Raw genomic sequence first — 22557 nt, 5'->3', positions numbered from 1 at the left:
TTTCTAGATGGATGCATGGGGCTGATGTGAGTTGTAGTCCAAAACATCTGGATGGCACCAGATTATCTCGGAGCCTCCTGAAATTTTGCCACACAGGCTTATGCTGCTTACTTGCCTGGGCTGTCCTTGTATATTGCAGTGAGGGATGTGGGAGAAATGTAATCCAATTTGCATTTAAAGCCGATTCTATCAAATTTGCAGTTTCTGAAACAATATGAGAAGTGAAACACAGCCATCTTTTGAAATTTGCACGTCTCCAAATTTTGCAGTGCAGTTCTCCAATCAGCTGCTGTTAATTTTAAAAATTCATATGTTCAGGAAAAGTGTGCATAAAAATGAATGGTACTGAAAATATTATGCATTATGCTAGGTGAAACTGCTTGCAAAAAATGTGTACATTTGTCAGAACTGCATTCATAAATGTGTTTATTTGGAGAAATTTGCACTAAAATGCTGAAGAGTTTTCATAAAGATTTTTTTAACAAATAATCGAATTGCAGCAGAAGTGTGGGGAACTGAATTTAAAATTGGGAAAAAGAAAAAGAAAAGCTGAGCAAATCAACACTGGCAGATCCTTCCATCCCTCCTGTGGCTTCCTGGTATAGTAGAGCTGATATTCTGAGTGGCCATTTATTTATTTATTTATTCTCATTTTCTAACAAAGGGTGGCCCAGAAAATTCTCCACAGAAATGCCATTCATGAAAATATGGGGGGGGGATGCTTTTGCCAAGTGATAGCTCTAGTTCCCCTCTCTGAGAGGTTTCCTGGGAATACACTCTATTAAGCAAACCTCTCTGTGGGAATTGCCATAGCAACCCTCAGACAATAATGGAGTCCCACTCTCTCTCTCCCCACCTCCCTCCAAATTCCAGACTCTTGTTTCTGAGCTGACAGATGTGATTTGAATGCTCCTTGAACCGAATCTTTGCATGCGGAGACTACTTTGCAAAAAAGAAGAAGAGCTTTTAGTCAGGTCTTGGCTGATTTCTTTTATTTATGCTTAAGAAGGGAGGCTTTTAACCCAGCATCCCTCTCTGCCAGTAGTAGGGCAACTTCTCAGTGATGACCAAAAAAGCAAGGCCATCAGGAATTTGGTTTCCTAAGAATCTCGGCTAACATGTATTTTTAAAAAGCAAGTTTCTAGCCCTTTGGGTAATGAAGGTGTGATAGCCATGGCTGCTGAGAAGCACATGAAGTGGGTAAATCGGTTTTCAAGGGGTTGGCAGTTCAAAGCCCTGTAAAGTTCCTTGGGATTAGCAAAACAGAAATCAATTCTCAAACAGTTGAAAAGTTAGTATAAATGTTAATTGGGAAAATGGTGAGATAACAGTCCCAGGCAGGTATGCAAAGATATGGGACTCATAAAAGGTTTCTTCAAATTTGTAACAGCAGTCTGGAGTTGGGAGACAGTCCCCAAGATGATGTAAATGTCAAGAAACACAACAATATAATATAGAAATCCTTCTCACCTGCACCTGACATTTGATATCATCATGCAATGTTATATATGGCTATATTGTTTAGATGTGTTAATGGGAAATTGTACAATTTGCGCTGATCACAAAAATCTACTTTAGAAGCATATGAAACTGTCTCATACTTGGAAAAGTTACTTTTTTTAAACTACAACTCCCATCAGCCCCAGCCAGCATGGCCACTGGATTGGGCTGATGGGAGTTGTAGTTCAAAAAAGTAACTTTTCCAAGCTCTGCTCATACCAGCTCAGACTATTTTTTATTACAGGGATTCCCAACCTGTGATCTGTGGACCACGAGTGGTCAATGAGCTTAATTTAGGTGGCATGCCCACCTAAATGGCATGTCCGCATTTTTATTGCTTCTTTTATTTCTTATAGAGAGCCAGTGTGGTATAGTGGTTAAGGTGTTGGACTATGACCTGGGAGACTAGGGTTCGAATCCCCACATAGCCCTGAAGCTCACTGGGTGACCTTGGGCCGGTCACTGCCTCTCAGCCTCATGAAAACCCTATTCATAGGGTCGTCATAAGTCGGAATCGACTTGAAGGCAGTACATTTACATTTTTTAATTTCTTATATTGTATTTTATTGTATTACAATTTGAACTCTATGGAATGCAAATTGTAATACGGTAAAATGCAGTGTAAGAATATAATATAATATAAGAATCACTAGCATGAGGCCCTTGGAAGGGTGCCCAGAATTGGAAGACCAAGCAAGAGATGTATCGATTCCATAAAGGAAGCCACAGACCTGAACTTACAAGTTGTGAATAGGGTGGTTTATAACAGATGCTATTGGAGGTATCACTGATAGCTAAAGTCAGGATCATTCAGACCATGGTATTCCCGATCTCTCTGTATGGATGGGAAAGTTGGACAGTGAAAAAAGCGGATAAGAAAAAAATCAATTCATTTGAAATGTGGTGTTGGAGGAGAGCTTTGTGCATACCGACTGTGAAAAAGACAAAGAATTGAGTGTTAGAACAAATTAAACCAGTACTGTCACTAGAAGTTAAAATGATGAAACTGAGGTTATCATACTTTGGACACATAATGAGAAGACATTTCACTAGAAAAGACCATAATGCTGGGAAAAACAGAAGGGAGTAGAAAAAGAGGAAGACCAAACAAGAGATGGATTGATTCCATAAAAGAAGCCACAAACAGAAGGAACTTACAAGATCTGAACAGGGTGATTTACAACTAGGGTTGCCAGGCTCAGGTCCTGAGAATGATCCTGTATCTTTAAAAGAAGAGAAAATTCAGCCAAGTGTAGGTTTTCTTGCAACACTGTAATGGGAAAAACCACAAGGTGAAATTCTCCCTTCCCCCGATTTCACCTTGTGGTTTTTCCCATTACAGTGTTGCAAGAAAATCTGTGCTTAGCTGAATTTTGTCTTCTCTTAAAGATACAGGATCATTCTCAGGACCTGAGCCTGGCAACCCTATTTACAACAGATACTCTTGGAGGTTGCTGATTCACAGGGTTGTCATAAGTTGTAATCGACTTGAAGACACATAACAACAACAACACTGGAGGTCACTGATTCATAGGGTTGCCATAAGTCAACATTGACTTGAAGGGACATAACGCACACATAATTATAATTATTTCTGTACCAATCCTTATGTAGCAAAAATGACACCATCCATGCATGAGGGAGAGGTATCAGCAGGTTGGGAGGAACCCTGTGCTTTGCAGAAATAGAAAAAAACATTATGGGAAAAAACCAGGTTTGGGGTTCAAAAAACAGCCTAATTAGGTCTGAGAATGCTCAGGGATCATTGAGTGTCTTGGAGGTGGGGAAAGAGAAAAGCCGGCCACATCCACACCGTACACTGAAAGCAGTACCTTACCGCTGTAAACAGTTACGGCTTCCTCCAAAGAATCCCGGGAAGTGTAGCTTGTGAAGAGTGCTGAGAGTTGTTAGGAGACCCCCTATGCCTCTCACAGAGCTAAAATTCTCAGAGTTCCATGGAAAGAGGGATTGATTGTTAAACCAATTTGGGAATTGTAGCTCTGTGAGAGAAATGGGATTTCCTAACAGCTCTCAACACCCTTAAGAAACTACAGTTTCTGGGGTTCTTTAAGGGAAACCATGACGGCTAAAGTTGTATACTACTACTTTAAATGTGTAGTGTGGATGTGGCCCTAGAAGGAAAGGGGGAATGGAATGGAATGGAGTATACTGAAAGAGATTTCAAGGTGGGTCTGGCCTCTTGTATCTTTAAAAGTTGTGCAGGGGAAGGGGAGAATTCCACCTTGGGGTTTTTCCCATTACAGTGTTGCAAGAACACCTGCACTTGGCTGACTTTCTCTTCTCCTAAAGATACAGGATCAGTCTCAGGCCAGGAACCTGGCAACCCTAGTCTGGATTACAGTATCTTTCAGTGATCTAAAACATAGTAAGTGAGAGAAAGAGAAAAACATGAAAACATTATTTTTTACTTTGCATGTGACCAAACCTTGACACAAGTATGTTCTATGTAGAAAAGGATAGCACAGAAATATGTGTCCAGAAAGAGCTCGTTGGTTTCTTCAACTTGCACTAAGTAGATAATAATTAGCAGTTCTATGGGTGCAATTGTTAGGCTGGTGTTTAATAGCCTTAAAAGGAATTTTTCTCTTTCTACTGATTTTACATCTGGTGACACTCCCTGCCTCTTTGAGAAATAGTACTCTAAAATAGAACCATGTTAACTTTTAGTCTCTTGGGTAGAAGTACAAAATGAGGTTTCTCTTAGGGGCCTTTGGGTTGCAACTTCAGAGCCTTCGCCTTGAAATCCTTTCAACATGCTTCATTTTTTCAATCACCTAGCAGCCTGAATTATAGCCATATTTTATATTCCAGGAATGGGGAAGCTTTGGCCCTCCAGATGTTGCTGAACTGCAACCCCCGTCATCCCTGGCCATTGGCCATGCTTGCTGGGGCTGATGGGAACTGTAGTTTAGCAGTATTTGGAGAGCCAAAGGTTTCCTACTCCTGCTATAAGTCCATGACATAGCAGAGTATCTACCTGTGTGAGTTTCTGCAAGACCTGCTCCCTGCATTTCTGGCTAATTTCCACCTGGCCTGGAAGGGTGGGGCCCTGTCTCTCTCCAGCTACAAAAGCAGCAACTGCTGAAGGGGCCAGAGACCATCTACCTGTGTGAGTTTCTGCAAGACCTGCTCCCTGCATTTCTGGCTGATTTCCACCTGGCCTGGAAGGGTGGGGCCCTGTCTCTCTCCAGCTACAAAAGCAGCAACTGCTGAAGGGGCCAGAGACTGTGTGTGTGTATGTGTGCGTGAACCTGCTGCTCGGGATGTCTATAGACTACTGGGGTTAGTTGTTTTTTAGTTGTTTTTGGGGTCAAGATTTAATTTTGGAGATTCATTTTTGCTGTTATTTGGACTGTAGCATATTTCTGTTAAACACTGTTGTGAAGTGTGTGGGGATTGTTTAATTGTATATTTATTGAGATGTTCTCATTAGTTTGTTTATTATTATTGTTTGGCTACTTATATACTGTGTATATTTATATGTTAAAAATAAAAATGCTACTTATTTGCTGGGAAATTGAAGATTTTTATCTAGGCCTTTTTATAAAGTGTTTGGTTCTCTTATTGTAACACATTTAAATGTTTTTTCTTTCCTTTTAATAATGTTATTTGTTATTTAATTTTGAGAATTGCATTATTGTATTTATGCTTTATGATGTGTTATATTCATGTTTTTGTAAGCTGCCTTGAGGGCCTTTTGGCCATAAGGTGGGATATAAATTTAATAAATAAATAATAAATAAATAATATAGTACAGAAACACATGAGATCAATATGGTACACAGGAGCATAGGAAACTGCTTTACACTGGATTGGACCATTGGTCCATCAAGCTCAGTGTTGTCTGCACTGGCTGGCAGCAGCTGTCCAAGGTTTCAGGCAGGGTTCTCTCCCAGCCCTAGCTAGAGGTGCGGGGGATTGAACCTGGGACTTTCTGAATGCAAATCAGGTGCTCTACTCCTGAGCTATGGCCCTTCCTCTGGTATGTAGTGGTTAGAGTGGTGAGAGACCAGTGTTCAAATCTCCAGTCAGCTCTGAAGCTCACTTTGGGCAGATCATTGTACTAGGAATCCTCAGCACTGTTGTAATCTCATGTACAAGCTCTTATGTGCTCTGACATTGTGAGGACAGGAGATGGAGAATGTTGGGGCATCAGGGTTAACATATAAGCAGAGACGCCTGGCAACGTTACTGTTTGTGTTCCAGGAGCAGTTTGCCAGAACTGAGAGAGAGAACTGCTGGTGCTGTAAGCTTATCATCACTGATCTTGGGTTCTGGTGATGCACCACTAATGTACTCCTATCCATAAATGGCAGAGACTCTGAAGACTAAAGCCAGGAGCATATGGTCAGTCAGAAGCTGGGTCTTAGCCTAGAGAGCTACCTGGCACTGCATGTGCTCAGGCCCCACAGCCCTCTTGAGGCTGCAATCCAATGCGCACTTACCTGGAAGTAAGTCCCATTGAACCCAATGGGGCTTACTTCTGAGTAGACATGGATTGCAGCCTAAAGCAGGAATGGGAAATCTCTAGCCCTCCAGATGTTAAATTCTTGGGAGGGGGTTGCCTGGATTTTTTAGGGAAGGAGTGTCTCCTGTTTTTTGTCTCAGTTTGGGGGTTATTTCTTGCCTGTTTTGGAGGGAGGGGCTTTCTGAGCATCGGCATTTTAAATAGACAGACAGACAGATATATACTGTAGAGATAGGTAAAATCTTCATCTATATCTCCAGCAAAGCACCCACCCAATGTATCTTCTAAGCTTGGCAGTTCAGTGTGACTTGGATAGACCCCCAATTTAAAGATGAGGTGACAGCCCTCATTCACTTTCAGCAAGACAAAAAGAGAGAGAGCTCCCTTTAATTCTGCTTCCTTCCACACCATACCTTCCTATGACAACACCATTTTTTAGGTTTTTCAGCTGTACGTGCACAGCTTGGCAAACAGGAGCTGGGGGGGGCAGAGGAACAGCACTTGAGAGAGCCATACATGCTCTCTTTTTTTTTTTTACTGTCTGACTTGCAGCTTTCACATTTCCCTGCCTAAAATCTGGAGGTTTCCCTCCACTCACAAAGTTCCAGAGTCTTCCTTATTTTCGAAGTTGCTTATTTGTAGGGAAAACAGGGCAGTTTGTTTATTTACTTTGCACTGCTTCTGGCTTTGGTAAGGGCCAGTTTTATTGTTAACTTGCCCCCATTCAAATGCCTGGGAATATAAAGAGGCTTTCTCCCTCCCTCCTCACTCTCTCCCGCACTTGGTTTTGTCCTGCCAGGGGGTCAGTTTTATTCAAGTGGCATGAATGATGTGAACCAGAGTATGAATGTCAGACAAAGAGCCATATGCAGAGCTGGCCAAGCGTACAGCTGGCTTTTTGTTGACAACTATGGGAGATGTAACCTTAGAGGTGGAATACAATAGGCAAGCCTACAGAAGAAGCCTGAGACTTGGTGTGACTCCACTTTCCGAGAGCTGAGGAACCTCTCTGAAACATAAATCATGTCAGCTACCAAGAACCTTTCGAAGGTTTATAAAAGGCTCCCAGCTTTGCCACTCAAGTGACATCACGGCAGGGAATAATTTTTAAGTGCCCAAAGAGGCAGAATCCATGGCCATTGAGGAGACCAGTAATGTTGAAGCAGTGAGATTGGCTGCTGTTGTTGATTATTTGGTTTGCTATTCAGCTCGGTTCCTTGTTAAGCATTTGCAGATGTTCCATTGCAATATTTAAGAGCAGCCAAGAAAGCGCCCTTTGATAGATGGTCCCTTTGCCAGACTGATGCACTGTTCAATTATGAAATTGATAATCAGAGTAACAAGTCAATTATCTGTGGATTCATGATAATGGGTTGTAGTCAACCAAGTCCTACTCAGAGTAGACCCATTTAAATTATAAACCTAAATTAACCATGCCCATTAACTTCAATGGGTCCACTCTGAGTAAGACTTGCATTGAATACCACCCAAGAGTAGTACCCCAACACACATTGGAATGGCTCCTAAGATGAGTAGACTTAGGGAAGTTCATGGAAGGGAAGATTTCTTTTTCCCCACTCCTTGCGTAGCCACCTGTCCTCCTCCTCAACTCTGCAGGGATGTGGGTGCCCTAAACAATGTGGGACAAGGTGCAGGATTCCGTGAATGGAAGTCAACATACCTTAGGATCCAAGTCATTGACTTTTGCATTCATCATTCATTGAAAATATGGCAGTAACTTTAAATCAGTTTTACAGGCAAATTGCTCAGCAGAAGTTTTTGCTGACTCATTAGCAAGTGTTGGTATTAACAGTAAGGGGAAATTTGAATTGCTGGATTTGACAATAAAATATGTGTTTGTTTACTTCTTGTAACTATTTGGTTTTGATGTGTGATGGTAATAAGATGGGCTTTTTAACCATCAATGGTAGCCTTTGTTTACTATGAAATTGTCAGTTGTCTCACACTTCCTTCAAAAAAGAAATTCTGCTGAGTTTTGGTGTGCAACCAGAGATGGGGGAGAAATTTGATTCAGTTCACATTTAAAGGTCAATCTATGAAATTTGCACTTTCCAAAACAATATGAGAATCGAAACACAGCTGTCTTTGAAATCCGTACGTATCTGAATTTTGAGATGCAGTTCTTCAACCAAAGAATGTATACAAAAAAGCATATAGAGTGGGAAGTTGTGCGCAAAAATGAATATATGTGAAAATAACATACAAAATGCATTATATTAGGGAAAATTGCTTGTAAAAATGTGTACGTTCGTCAAAACTGCATACAAAAATGTGTGTTAGGGAAAATTCGCATTGAAATGCCAAAAAACATTGATGAGGCTTTTTTAAAAATAGCAAACTGCGGCAGAAATGTGGAGAACTGAAATTAAGACTGTCAAAATGAGAAAGGAAGAGAACAAACCTGATGGATCCTTCCATCCCTGTATGCAACTTTATTAACATTTACTATATTCATTAATCAGTTAAAAGACAGGTGGTTAATCAACTAAAAGACTATAATTTGTTGACAGCCCTAATAGTGTCACAGCTGAGCCACAGGCAGCTGTCATAGATGAGTAGCCAGAACCAGTAGCCAGATGTTGTTCTAGGACGAACGTGAGGAACTTCAAAACTGGGGGCCCAAACACGACCATCCAGGCCTCACTATCTAGCCCTCAGGCCATATCCCCTCCCCAGCTACACTCTTCACCAGCCCTGCTTTGCACCTCTCTTGCATGTTTGTGCCTGGCTGGAATGTGTCCTTGAGCTCTGGTAAAGCCTCTGGCTGGCCTGCATTGAGGATAGAGAGGAGTGTGCCACTATGTGTAGAAACAAGACTACTGGTTCAAAGGTGAAATTTATATTTAATTGCTCTGCCCACTTTTGCCTCTGGCTCTGCCCACCACTGGCATGTGGCCCTCTGAAATTTTCCCAGAAGGAAATGTGGCCCTTGAACTGGGAAAGATTCCCCAGCTCTGTTCTAAAGACTCAGGGATGAGGAACACAGCAAAGCAAGGAAGGCTATTATAGCTCTGTTGAGGTTCCAGTCCGAACAAGAAGTCTCTACAGTCCGCCAAAACCAGCAACTTTGCTCACCGACACAGATCTTGCTTACAGTAGCTGGATCGCCAATGAATTAATGAATGCAATGAAGCTGGAAGAGGAAAAGGTATCACTCATACTTCATTCAGAAAGGAAGACCCAGCTATTACAAACAACTAGTGAGTAAACACCCTAAACAACAGAAGTTATAGACAGACTCTGCCAGCAGGCTAAACCAACTCTAAGTGGCATTGCGAACTAGGACCTAAAACCACAAAGGCCTACAGGACCCCAGTGCTTCTGATGATATCATCACAAGCGTACCTAGTGGCTTGAAGCTATTATGGATCAGATCCTGCTCAGCAGCAGTCATCTGCTAAATTAAATTAATCAATTTTTTTTCTGGATCAACTTTTATCAGAAATGGGTGGGATACAATAATGTCCTCTCAAGCATCCCAGCTGTTGACTCTCTTTGTTTTCCATACCTTGAACTACCTATATCTTTAACATGACTGGGCATCCAGGTAGCTTCCAGATGACCTTTTCACTGAGCATTGTAGCGAACCCGCCCTTCACCAGGGATTATCCCACGCTTGGTTCAGGAAATCCCCCACCCAGCAGGACCCTTGCGTCAACCTGGGTCAGATATGCTCTCTGCATCACCAGCTTTAGCCCTTCCACCTTTTGTCCCACCCAAAAAGTGACTGACCATTGGTGTGCCCTGTTAGCACAATACGCTGTAGGTACAGGAACTGAATAGGACCCTGATATACTGGCACATGTGGCCAGGCAGACACACAGGAATTTAAACGAACAAAATAACTTTATTAAAATACAAGATGTTAAATAATATGTATAGTCCCTATATTCCCTGCCTATCCTACCCCCCTAACTAATATGTAATCCACCCTTTTCCACCCAGCTCACTCCTGCAACACAACCTCCCTCCTTCCACTCCACATCCCAACAACAAAACTAATAGTCAAAACCAACTATCTTTTGTTCAAACCTCCCTTAGAACTCTCACCCACACAGCCCCTCCCACCTGGCAGTCTTACATCACTCATACTCCCAGGCATTCCATTAACTCCTTCAAACCCATAACACATTTAATAACAGTTCTCAACAAGTGGTTTTCGTTACAAGCATTCATCCTGATTTGTTTGCGGGGAGGCTATGTGATACTGTATCAAGCATCATCCCACACTTTCTAGTGCATTTCCCTGTCACTTTCCTAACTGGAAAAAAGTCAAATGGGGGGAGGAATTGGTGTGCTGTGAAAGAGTTCAAAAAAATCAACTCATTTGAAATGTGGTGCTGGAGGAGAGCTTTCCGCATATCATGGACTGCGAAAAAGACAAATAATTGGGTGTTAGAACAAATTGAACCAGAACTATCACTAGAAGCTAAAATGATGAAACTGAGGTTATCATACTTTGGACACATCATGAGAAGACATGATTCACTAGAAAAGACAACAATGCTGGGGAAAACAGCAGGGAGTAGACAAAGAGGCAGGCCAAACAAGAGATGGATTGATTCCATAAAGGAAGCCACAGACCTGAACTTACAAGATCTGAACAGGGTGGTTCATGACAGATGCTTTTGGAGGTCACTGATTCATAGGGTCGCCATAAGTCGTAATTGACTTGAAGGCACATAACAACAAGCAACAGTTCACAATCAACTTTCATTGTACAACCCAAATTTGCCAGTATGTGATTGAATCCCACTCAAAAGTGGCACCAGTCTGGAAGAGCCCCCAAGTTAACCTTGGACAGCAAGCTGCTTTTGCTTAGATAGTCCTTTTTTTCATCATTTTGTCATCTTCTGCTTCTGTCCTTTTGAGATGTTGCCTTTTGAGCAGGACAGCCAAGCAAAGGCTACTGGGAAAAATATATTTCCTGATTTGAGGTCAGAGGCCAAAGAGAGTTTGAGTGAAACAAAAAATGTTTTTATGCCATAGAGGATAGCTACCCTGTTTTTCCTCTGAAGATCCACTTCAGCTTGCAAGCCCTCCATCTCTTTCACTTAACCTTTCAGTTTTCTTATCTACTGCTTTCTCCTAGAGAAAAATATCCTGGAACCTTAAGAAGCTTTTGAAATTACTGGGACAGATCCAGTTGTGGCTTAACTCCATTCTTATCAATGATGAACATGAGTAAAAATGTAAAAAAAAGTTTTAAAAAAAGTAAAAACAGAGCCACCCTGGGCTTCTGCCAGGAGGAAGGGCGGGATATAAATCAAATAAATAAATAAATAAATAAATTTTAGAAAGGAGAACACGAGTGTTTAATTCTACAGTGTAAAATCACAGATCATTTTAAAAATGGCATATATGCAAGCAACTGTGTAATAACGTTACTATGATATTGAGAGTGAACCTCATGCATTTTGTCTATTTCTGAATGATCAGGGCATCTGCTAAATTAAACTAAATTAATTTCTTCCATTTATGGTTCATCATGCATATTTGAATAGACCTTGTTGCTTACAGTTATAGACATTAGCTCTGAAAGGTCACGTTGTTTGAAGGGCAAGCTAGATGTTACATGCATATGCATGAAAACAAAAAGCAATCTTAGGAGGTTGCCGTTTTGCATGAAGGAGTGGAAAGTGAAGGGCCGTAGCACAGTGGTTATTAGTACAATTCAACAGGTGCTGGTCACCCTTCCATGTCTCCCATCTCAACAATAAGCCAGATGTCAAATCCCATCAGCTGGGCCAAGAATCCCTGTTTCCCAGCTGCTGTGGCTAGCACTAACCGTAGGTCAGTGGCAGAGCATCTGCTTTGCATGCAGAAGGTCCAAGGTTCAATTTCCAGCATCTGCAGGTAGGGATGGGAATGTCCCTTATCTAAAACCCTAGAGAGCCACTTTCAGTCAGTGTAGACAGTACTGAGCTAGACGGACCAATGGTCTGACTCAGGCTGTGTACACACCATACATTTAAAGCACCCGCCCCCCAGAATCCTGGGAACTATAGTTTACCCCTTGCAGAGCTACAATTTCCAGCAACCTACAGTTCCCAGAATTCTGGGGGAGGGATGTATGTATTTAGGGGGCAGGGAGAAATGTGTGTACTGGGGGGGAGAAATTGTATACATAGTCTCCGTATAAGGCAACTCCCTACGTTTCTATGCCTGTATGTAATTCTTCTACAGCAGGAGCAATTGCAGAAGTGATATTGGTTGAATCATAGCTCCAAAGTCCCCATAGGAAATCCACTCTGTCGGGAAAGACCTAGAGTTTCATTACATCAATGGCTTGGATTCAGGCTAAGCCATTAAATGCCCACTAAAATCAATGGGACGCTAGTTATGACTCTTAAGTCATTATGAGTAATGTCCCATTGATTTCAAGTGAAGCAAATGCATTCAAAATTAGTCTAAAACAATGCTTTTAATATTGCTGTATGATTCATTATTGTAGAGTGGAAGTGAAGAGAAGATACTGCCTTTAGGTAATGGCATCAGCTCAGTGGGCAAGTCAATGGGCAACACAATTTGGCCGTCCTTGCATCTTTTGATTTCATAAGAGGAACCTTTCCAAAAACACAGCATGCCTCTGAATACCAGCTGCTGGGAATCACAGGCTGGAGGAGTGCTGTTGCACTCATGTCTAGCTTGTGAGCTTCTCATAGGCATCTGGCTGGCCATTGTATGAAACAGGATGCGGGTCTAGATAGGCTTTTGATCTGATCCAGCAGGGCTCTTCTTACTTTCTTATCTCATTAATAGATTACTGCTGTTGTTTATACTTCTATAGATTTTTAACCAGGAGCCAACCAGCTGAGAGATTGGGGCCAGCAATTATGAAGGTTTGGAGACCTTGAATGCTAATTGCTTCTCTCTCGACAAATGCAATAAAGAGAATATGTGCTTCCACTGGCAGTTTTTCACTGGACTGGCCATGAATCATGGAGCTCTCTTCTTATTGATCAACTCTCCAAACACCTTTCTGCAAACACTCCTGGAGTGGAGATCACAGAATCTAATTATATTGGAACCACAGCACTTGTAAAGCTAATCTAATGCAGAGAAGTAATTTTTAAAAAAAAAATTGAAGGGGTGCATCCAAAAAAAGGCATTTGACACTCCAGACTCCTTGAACATGGTTGGGCATTCTTTTGTTGATCACACATCTCAAGACACTTTTATAAAACATACATGTTTTCAGCAAATCTGGGGGAACTTTTGACTTGCTCAGTTATGGACTTTAGCTGTATCCTCTGTGTGCTTGTTCTTCTCATTTACAAGAGATCACTGCCCCATCTGCACTGTCATAACGCTTTAAACCAGCCTTGTCCAACCTTTGGGCCACAGATGTTGCTGGACTACAGTTCCCATAATTCCTGACCATTGGCCATGGTGGCTGGGGCTGATGGGAAGTGTAGTCCAGCAACATCTGGGGACCCAAAGGTTGGACAAGGCTGCTTTAAACAGTCATGACTTTCCCCCAAGAATCCTGGGAGCTATAGTCTGTTAAGAGTATGGAGAATCATTAGGAGATGCCTGTTCCCCTCACAGAGCCGCACTTTCCAGAGTGGTTTAACAATCAATCCTTCTTCTGAGGAAATTCTGAGATCCAAAGTTCTGGGAGGTGAATAGGGGTCTCCTAACAACTGTCGGCACCCTTAACAAACTACATTTCCCAGGATTAGGAACATGGGAACATAGGGTGCACCCTTGTACCATTGGTCCATCTAGATCAGTAATTGGCAGTGGCTCTCTAGGATTTCAGGCAGGAGTCTCTCCAAGCCCTACCTAGAGATGTCAGAGATTGAACTTGGGCCCTTCTCTATGCAAGGCAAATACTCTACCACTGAGCTATGGGCCTTCTTTGGGGAAGACCACTGAGCTGTGGCTAGTGCTAGCCGCAACAGCTGGGAAATAGGGATTCTTGGCCCATAATATGGGATGAGAGATGTGCTAGGGTGACTGGCCACTGTTGTGTGGTACTCATTACATCACTGCACAAGTCCTTCCCTACTTACCCACAATATTAGGTAATCTCCACCCTTTAACAAAACCCCAGACTTAAATTCATTTCTCCACATTTCTGCAGCAATTTATGATTTAAAAAAAAAAATCTTCATGAAAATTCTCCAGCATTTCAGTGTGAATTTCTCCTTTAAAACCACATTTTGTAGGCGTTTTTAACTAATATATACATTTTTGTAAGCCATTTCTAGTCATATAATGATTTTTGCATGTTGTTTTCACTCATTTATTCATTTTCATGCACACTTTCCCCTAATATACGCATTTTTGTAAACATTGTTTGGTTGGCGAACTACAGCACAAGTTTCAAATCAGTGAAAATTTCAAAGGACGACTGTGTTTTGGTTCTCATACTGCTTTGGAAAGTGCAAATTTGATAAAGTCAGCTTGAAATGTGAACTGAATTGAACCCCCCATCCCTACCCCAAACTTTAATGCTTGCCTTTCCCCCCAGTTTGGAGGCCGTACGCTCATATGTGCACTCTTTCTTTACTCTTCTAAAAGTGCACCTGGAACCCCAGAAAGGAAAAAGCAGTTGGGGAGATTTGAACCGAGAAATGGCCAGCAGGGAAACCATTAAGCACCCCTCAGTCATAGGAACATAGTAAACTGCCTTATACCAATGGTCTATCTAGCTCAGTATTGTTTACACTGACTGATAGCAGCTGTCCAGGATTTCAGGCAGGAGATTTTCCAAGCCATACCTGGAGATGCCAGGGATTGAAGCTACATGCAAGGCAGATGCTCTAACACTGAGCCATGGCCCTTCTTGGGGAGAAGCCATAACTGTTTAAGGCAGAGCTTGGAAAAGTTACTTTTTTGAACTACAATTCCCATCAGCCCCAGCCAGCATGGCCACTGGATTGGGCTGATGGGAGTTGTAGTTCAAAAAAGTAACTTTTCCAAGCTCTGGTTTAAGGTGATATAATAGTGCTTTAAATATGTAGCACCGATGGGGCCCATGTCAATGGGCAGAACTGAAGGGCTTGTTAGCCTGAAAGCATCCTGTTCTTCGATTATGAAAAGGGAAACGGCAATGTTATTGGTGAAGATGGGCATGGATGCTTCTTTGCTTCTTATCTTGTGTCTGAAATGAATAAATCAAATTAAACACACACACAAGGCACATGATCTAGGCCTGGGGTTCTGGAAGAAAGCAAAGAAAAATGCAGGTGAAACCCCTATTTCCTTTTTTGAAAAAAGACAGTTTTTGTTCCTTGGATTTTGCTACTTGTCTGCACTAGACAAAATGCTGATTTACTCCTCTGAGTTCATCACTCTTTGGTCATCACTTGAATACCTAGTCACTGCTTATTATTTGCATTTCATCATTTTCAGTACGCGTCTGTCAACCAACAAAATTAATTTTAACAACTAGTGCTGCCTCCTCTCATGTTGAACAGGTGCTGACTCTGAAGGGCTTACGGCATCAGTTTAAAATGCATTTTTGCACCTGGGCCTTTGGTTAACTTGTTATTGGTGGAGATGGGTAAAGCCTGCCCTGCTGCAACCATGTGTTTTGTTGTTGCTGCAGCTTCGGAGTTTTATCCGTTCTATATAACTTATGTTTGATTATGTATTACATTTATTATATATTATACCCTGATCTGGGATGTATTATTTATTTTATGAAGGGTGGGCTAGAAATAATCTAAATAAATAAATAACCAGTGGGCACGTTTATAGTGGGCTCATCCTAGGAGGAAGGGCAGGATGTAAATTTAATAAATAAATAAAATAATTAAATATAATATATTCCTGTTTTATTCTCTAAAGTACTTCAGCTGGGAAGCTATCAGAACAGTGTCAGCTGGTGGCTCCATGTCAGTGGGGCAATGAAATCCGCTCTAGGGTTTAGTCCATAGTGCTGAAGCACCTTGGACAGCCCCTTGAAAGTTCAGACTAAACCCTGGAGCGGATTCCACTGCCGCTACTGGTCCAACACGATGTGAACCAGGAAAAAATGTACTTGTTAAAGAGGCCTAGGCCAGCTAGGGAGCTGTCCAGCAGGAGCTGGGTTTTCAGGGCCTAATGCAGCAGCTGTCCTCACAGAGCTGTTGCACTAGCATCTAACAGACAAAGGAGTTTGGAAGTGGCTCCAGTTGCCCTGCCTTTCCTGGAGCTTAGCTGATGCTGATCCTGAGCACATGCTAGTATTTGCCTCCTCCCCCTGAGTAGGGTTGAGGGAGGGGAGGTTTCAGGCAGCCAAAGGGTCTCTAGGCAGCTTCTGATTAAATATATACATCACAGCAAAATTTTAAAAACTAATCTAAACAATGAAAACCTGAAACGAAACAGCAGTAAAAGAAGTCATTGAAAAACATCCATATTAGCAAGACATGAACAATTTCGTCAGTCATCACACGGGTCAGGTAATTTTTGTAATATAATGCATTTTGTATGTTGTTTTCACTAATAGATTCATTTATATGCATACTTTCCCCTAGTATATGCATTTTTGTAAACATTGTTTCATTGGAGAACAACATCACAAAATTAGGAGAAGTAAGAATTTCAAAGGATGGCTGTGTTTTGGTTCTCATATTGGTTTGGAAAATGTAAAATTGATAGGTTTGCCCTTAAGTGCAATCTGAACTGAATTTCTCCACTGTCCGTATGTTATTGTTGTTACGTGCCTTCAAGTCAATTATGACTTATGGTGACCCTATGAATCAGCAACCTCCAAGAGCATCTGTCATGAACCACCCTGTTCAGATCTTGTAAGTTCAGGTCTGTGGCTTCCTTTAGGGAATCAATCCATCTCTTGTTTGGCCTGCCTCTTTTTCTATTCCTTTCTGATTTTCCCAGCATTATTGTCTTTTCTAATGAATCATGTCTTCTCATGATGTGTCCAAAGTATGATAACCTCAGTTTCATCATTTTAGCTTCTAGTGACAGTTCTGGCTTAATTTGTTCTAACACCCAATTATTTGTCTTTTTCGCAGTCCATGGTATGCGGAAAGCTCTCCTCCAACACCACATTTCAAATGAGTTGATTTTTCTCTTATCCGCTGTTTTCACTGTCCCTATATGCAGGCAAAAAGGTTGCCATCTACAGGTAATGTTTATGGGCCATTTATATTTTGGGAGTTCTGTCTGTCATAAGCAGAAATATTATTATAGCCAAGGTTGGATGTAGACTCTAGGATATCTGATCCCAGATGTAAGCACGATGACAGGATAAGGTCCCAAATTCAAACAGCACCAAGGTATAGCTGTGGCTGCAAAGGACCAATCAGTATAAGGCAGCTTCCTATGGTCCCATGTTTATTTCTTTGCAGCTGCGACTTTATCTTTCCTAAGGCTGATGTCATAGGACAGGTGGGCACCCCACCCACCTGTCAGTATGGTTCATGGAGGGTTGGCTACTTTTGGCTCTGGCCCTCCAGCCAAAAGGGATTCCCCACTCCTGACCTAAAGAACAGTCTGGAGCACATGATGCTGCAGCATTGCCGAAAGTAAATAGCCATGCTTCGGACATCTCAAATGGCCAGCTCTTCTCAAATCCTCACCCAATAGGGTTGAGGAAACAGGAGTCCCTGTGCCTTCCTGCAAATGGAAGAAGTGTAGTGAAAGTGGTCTTGGCACCGCCCTTTCCTTTGCCAGGCAGCCACTTTCCATTTATTTATAAAAGTATTTATATACCACCAGTACATAGAATATCACATCGCGCTGTACCGCAAAATATACAATAAAACACAAAACACCTTAAAAAGAGTACAATGTAATTAAAATTACTGGCTGATCAAAATTTTTTAAACAGTTGCGTAGATCTGTCTACATGAAAAGGTCTTCAAGAGATGCCTGAAAGTCAAAAGCAAGGGTGTCTGCCAAATCTCTCCTGGAATGGCATGGCAACCCTAAATGCCCATCTTCTAATGGAGGCCAGTCAGGCCTCCGTAACACAGGGACAAGTAGCTGCGCTGCTCCGGATGACCTCAGTGATCAAGCTTGCTTGCTTCCTCTGGACCTCAAGAGCCCTTTATCCTGGCTCTACCGGCTGAATAGAAGCAGCCTTGGCTCCTGGAGTGGCGGATTGGGGCCACCTTAAAGGGGCAGTCACAGCAAGAGGGTCTTCAGAGAGGGCACCCCAGATGCATGGAGATTTATGGACAGATCCTTTCCAGCGGGGTGACGGTGGCTGCTTAAGAGATGTGTAACATGTACTGGAATGTTAAGAGATGACTGATGAAAATAGCTGAACAACACAGTTTTTTATTGTTTTAATGCACGGGTGGAGAACCTCAGGCATGGTGGCCAAATACGCCCCCCCAGCCCTCTCTATCTGGCCCTTGGGACTGTCCCCAGGCCACACCACCTCCCCAGCCACACCGCTCACTGGCCTTGCTTGACACCATTGAGTGGTTTTGCCTGGCAGGAATGTGCCCCTGCCCTCCGATCACCCCTCTTGCTTGTCTGGATGGAGGATAGAGATGAAGGTGTGAGTGTGTGTAAAAACAAGCCTGCTTTACAAAGATAACATTTATATTCATTGCTCTGCCTACATTTGCCTCCCCTTCCCCCCCTGCAAAGCATATGGCCCCTGGAAGTTTGCTAGAAGGGAATGTGGCCCTCGAGCTGAAAGAAGGTCCACATTTTTTTTTGCAGTAGTGTTTTGTTACTGCCGGTTGTAGAGTTTGTGGAACTTGGTAAACCTAACTAACTAATGGGGCAATTCCCTCATAGTCCCGTGAGGCAGGAGTATGCCCTTGGTTGACTGTTGGGAGAAGTATAAAAACTAGGGAGAGGAAATGGAATGGAGCATTCTGGAAGCGGGGATGGATGGTTGGATGGCATCCTGAACAGGAGCCCTCCAGGTGCCGCTTATATCCCTAATCCCTGAAATGCGGACAGTCTGAACCTTATGCCTTAGGCTTCCTTTGCTACAACCTGTTCACTTAGTTAAGGCAATTTCCTTAGGCAGGGGAGGGAGTAGAAAGCTATCTTCATTGTCCCACCAAAAAAAAAAATGTTTCAATTGACTCCAGAGTTGCGAAAGAACCTTTTGATGGATCATTAACCAGCATCTTTCCTGGTTTAGGGCCCAGGCAGATTTTGTACATTAGGCAATGTTTGATCTTCCAAAAATAATTATAAGGGGGAGAAATCAAACCAAACAGCGTTCACATCCAGTGGCCCTAAAATGCTGAGAAAGATTCTTTGCTCACAAAAGGATTGACGGGATCAGACAGGTGTCAGTTGAAGGCTACAAAAGCAGAGAGGAGGCATCTGACTAAGTCACCCCCAGCTGCTTTCCTCCCTCTAGAAGAATGTTTAATGAGCTGCAATCTGTTAAACTGCTCTGAGGTCTCCTTAGCAACGGGCCTATTCACCCATTATGTTCCCCTGGCCTTGTGTGACAACCCGCAGAATGAGTTGAATATGGGCAGAGGGGAAACAAAGCAAGGCTGTTACTGACTCAGCCAAAGCAGGCAGTCCTGTGGCCCATCTTAATTATATCCTCTGCCGCTTGAACAATAACAATCAAACAATCCCACCCTTTCCATTGGAGAGAAGGACAGGCCTCTGCTTTGCAGGACATCACTAGGCATTACCAAGCAAACCCGTTCCCTTTTCTTCTTCTTCTACCCCTCCCAGCCGCCCCTAACCAGCTTTATCATTTGATCCTCCTTGTCCTTGTTTGTTAAGAAGGCAGTTTTGGGAATTATGGCCTGGAGTTGATAGCTTGGTTGGTGGCTGAATTTGGGATTGAGCGGAATTTAGCAAAACTTAAACCTGTTGAATGGGATCTTAGGATGTACTTGAAGACTGCTCTTGCATCTGACTTGGGTTCCTGGTTGTGGAAACTCATGCCAGAATAAAAAGTAGAACAATCCTGCACTGAATCCAGCACTCTAGAATGTTTTATTCTTAGGGCCTCTCCAGACTGGGGTTTTTCTGTTTTGTTTTGCAAGTGTATTCTGCAACAGGTTATTGATGTAATATTAGTGCATTAGTGATGGATTTTACTGGACCTTTCACACATCATTCTGCTTTATTAGTTGTTCTGCGATGTCTCCCAAATTTATGGTATTATTGCCATTTGGTGGGGCACTATAGGTCAATAAAAGAGGGACAAACCACATCCTGGACATTTGTGGTATAAGAAGTTACAGGATTTCAGAAGTTACAAGACATGTACTATTTGGAAACAAAGCTATATATCTACCCCGAAACCTTTGTAGGCACAAACAGTATTGAAAGTAGGATCATGTACACAAGTAATAATGAATGCACAATAAAAAGGACATCTGGAGAGGCCCCTAATGAAAATCTTTTCTTTTTTTTAAAGTTGTGCAATTGAACTGTAGTATTCCAGCGTGACAAGCTGCCAGATGGAGATGGCCATCAGTAGTCTTCTGCTGCTGAAGTCTCAGAGATTCAGGAGTCCCACATGTCTCCATTATTCTGAAATTCTCACTTCGTGATGGGAATCCCAGCCAATGAAGAATACATCTATTTAACTTGCAATTGGATAATTTCTGATGGAAATTCACATTGGAAACATGTTTGCTGAAGCACTTACTTTGTTTACCCGAGCTTTTCATTTCAGTCAGCTTTAAGAGGCAATGCACATGATCTTATAAATGTTCTTTCTTTTTTCTGTGTCCTCTGTTTACACAGAAGTGCAGACCTTTTGGCTGCAGAAGAGCCGAGCACATTATTGATGGCTCCAAATTCTGTAAATAGTTTATATGGGCTCATTTCTTGATTACAGATAGATTGTCCTGTTTTCAACCCAAGCAGGGCTCGAAGAAGCTCTCACGAGGGCTAAACTCGGCATGGTAAAAGCAGCCAATCTTGCGTCTTCTGAGCAGTATTATAATTCATCCTACACCGGAACTGAAAAGAAGAATGAGTCCATTTAGCAATGGAATATTTTATTCTTAATGAAAACATTCCCATTAAAAAACAATAAGAAAAAACTGTGCAATCTCAGCTGATGCATGCTTACTTGGAAGCGGGGATAGACAATGTTGGTTTCTCTAGTTCCTCACTTTTCCAATCTTAGTTTTCTAAGGTCAGGTTCTACACATTTCCACATCAGTTTGTGAATTGATTTGGAAAAGTCATCATGACAATTCATCAGCATTTTATTGTAAATTTCTCCCAATATAACATAATGCAATTTTGTCAAATATATAATTTTTGAAAAGCAATGTTCCTTAACAGAATGCATTTTTGTACGCTGTTTTCACTAACATATGCATTTTTATGAACAGTTTAGTATTTGCATTTTGGTACACATTACTTGGCAGGGAAACTGCATTTTAAAACTTGGAAAACTTGGAATTTTGCAGGATGGCTGTGTTTTGGTTCGGGTGTTATTTTCAAAAGTGTCAGGTAGGTTTACCTTTCAGTGCAAACTGAATCAAATTTCTCCCTCATCCTTGGAAGTGTTACCTGAATTTACAATGGCTTAAATGTACAGGGGCTTACTCCCATATTTATTCCCAAAAATGATCAATATACTGAGATTCAGGAATGTAACAGGTTTATATTACTAATCACTAATGTCATTATGAGAGCCAGTGTGGTGTAATGGTTAGAGTGTTGGACTATGACCTGGGAGACCAGGGTTCGAATCCCCACACAGCCATGAAGCTCACTGGGTGACCTTGGGCCAGTCACTGTCTCTCAGCTTCAGAGGACGGCAATGGTAAACCACCTCTGAACACCACTTACCATGAAAACCATAAGTCAGGATCAACTTGAAGGCAGTCCATTTCCATTTCCAATGTCATTATTTTTACATCTACTTTCTTCCCATAGCCTATTACTTAAATTGACTTTATTAACTCTCATAAGACAGTACCCTTAATTACACATTTAACTCATATCATCCATACTGTCCCGTTAGAATATCTCTCACCATAGTTTGCTTGCAAGCTATAAATAGCAAGTGTAATCTGTCCTATTTTCATTTAAGAAACATCAAAACCATGTAACCAATTTGAACCAACAAATAGTCATTCAAAAGTTCATCGTGTGTAAGCAATACTTAACACAGTACACTTTTTGGGGGGGAAATTGGTCATGGAATTAGAATTTTAATTCTGAGGTATCCCCTCCTAACTCCAGGTCTCCCTCATCACTCATTTATTGACCTTTGGTCACCCTTCTGTTATATGACATCAGAGAAGAGCAGAGAAGAGCAAGCCCATCACCAGTGGGTGTCCAGGCAGGACACAGGCCCGAGGGCACCAGGAGCTCGGAAGGGCCCCTGGGAGGGTAGAGACCCTGATCTACGATCTGTACCAGCATCAGGTTGTGGGGCATGATCTGCAACACAGGTCAACCCCTTACCCCAGGCCACAAATCATCACCATCATCATCATCACTGTTTATTTGTATGTCGCCTTTCCATAATAATTTATGCACAAGGCAGCTCACAACATGAACAGAAAAAAAAAGTTACACAACTCACTGTAAGAAATGAATTCAGATGGTCAATAAGTTAACAAAAACATCATAAAAACATACAATAAATTGATACATCCTTATAATCCCTAATAAAATCC

Source organism: Rhineura floridana, chromosome 2 (genome assembly GCF_030035675.1).
Source record: "Rhineura floridana isolate rRhiFlo1 chromosome 2, rRhiFlo1.hap2, whole genome shotgun sequence".
Classification (NCBI taxonomy): domain Eukaryota; kingdom Metazoa; phylum Chordata; class Lepidosauria; order Squamata; family Rhineuridae; genus Rhineura; species Rhineura floridana.
This window is presented reverse-complemented; position numbering follows the sequence as displayed.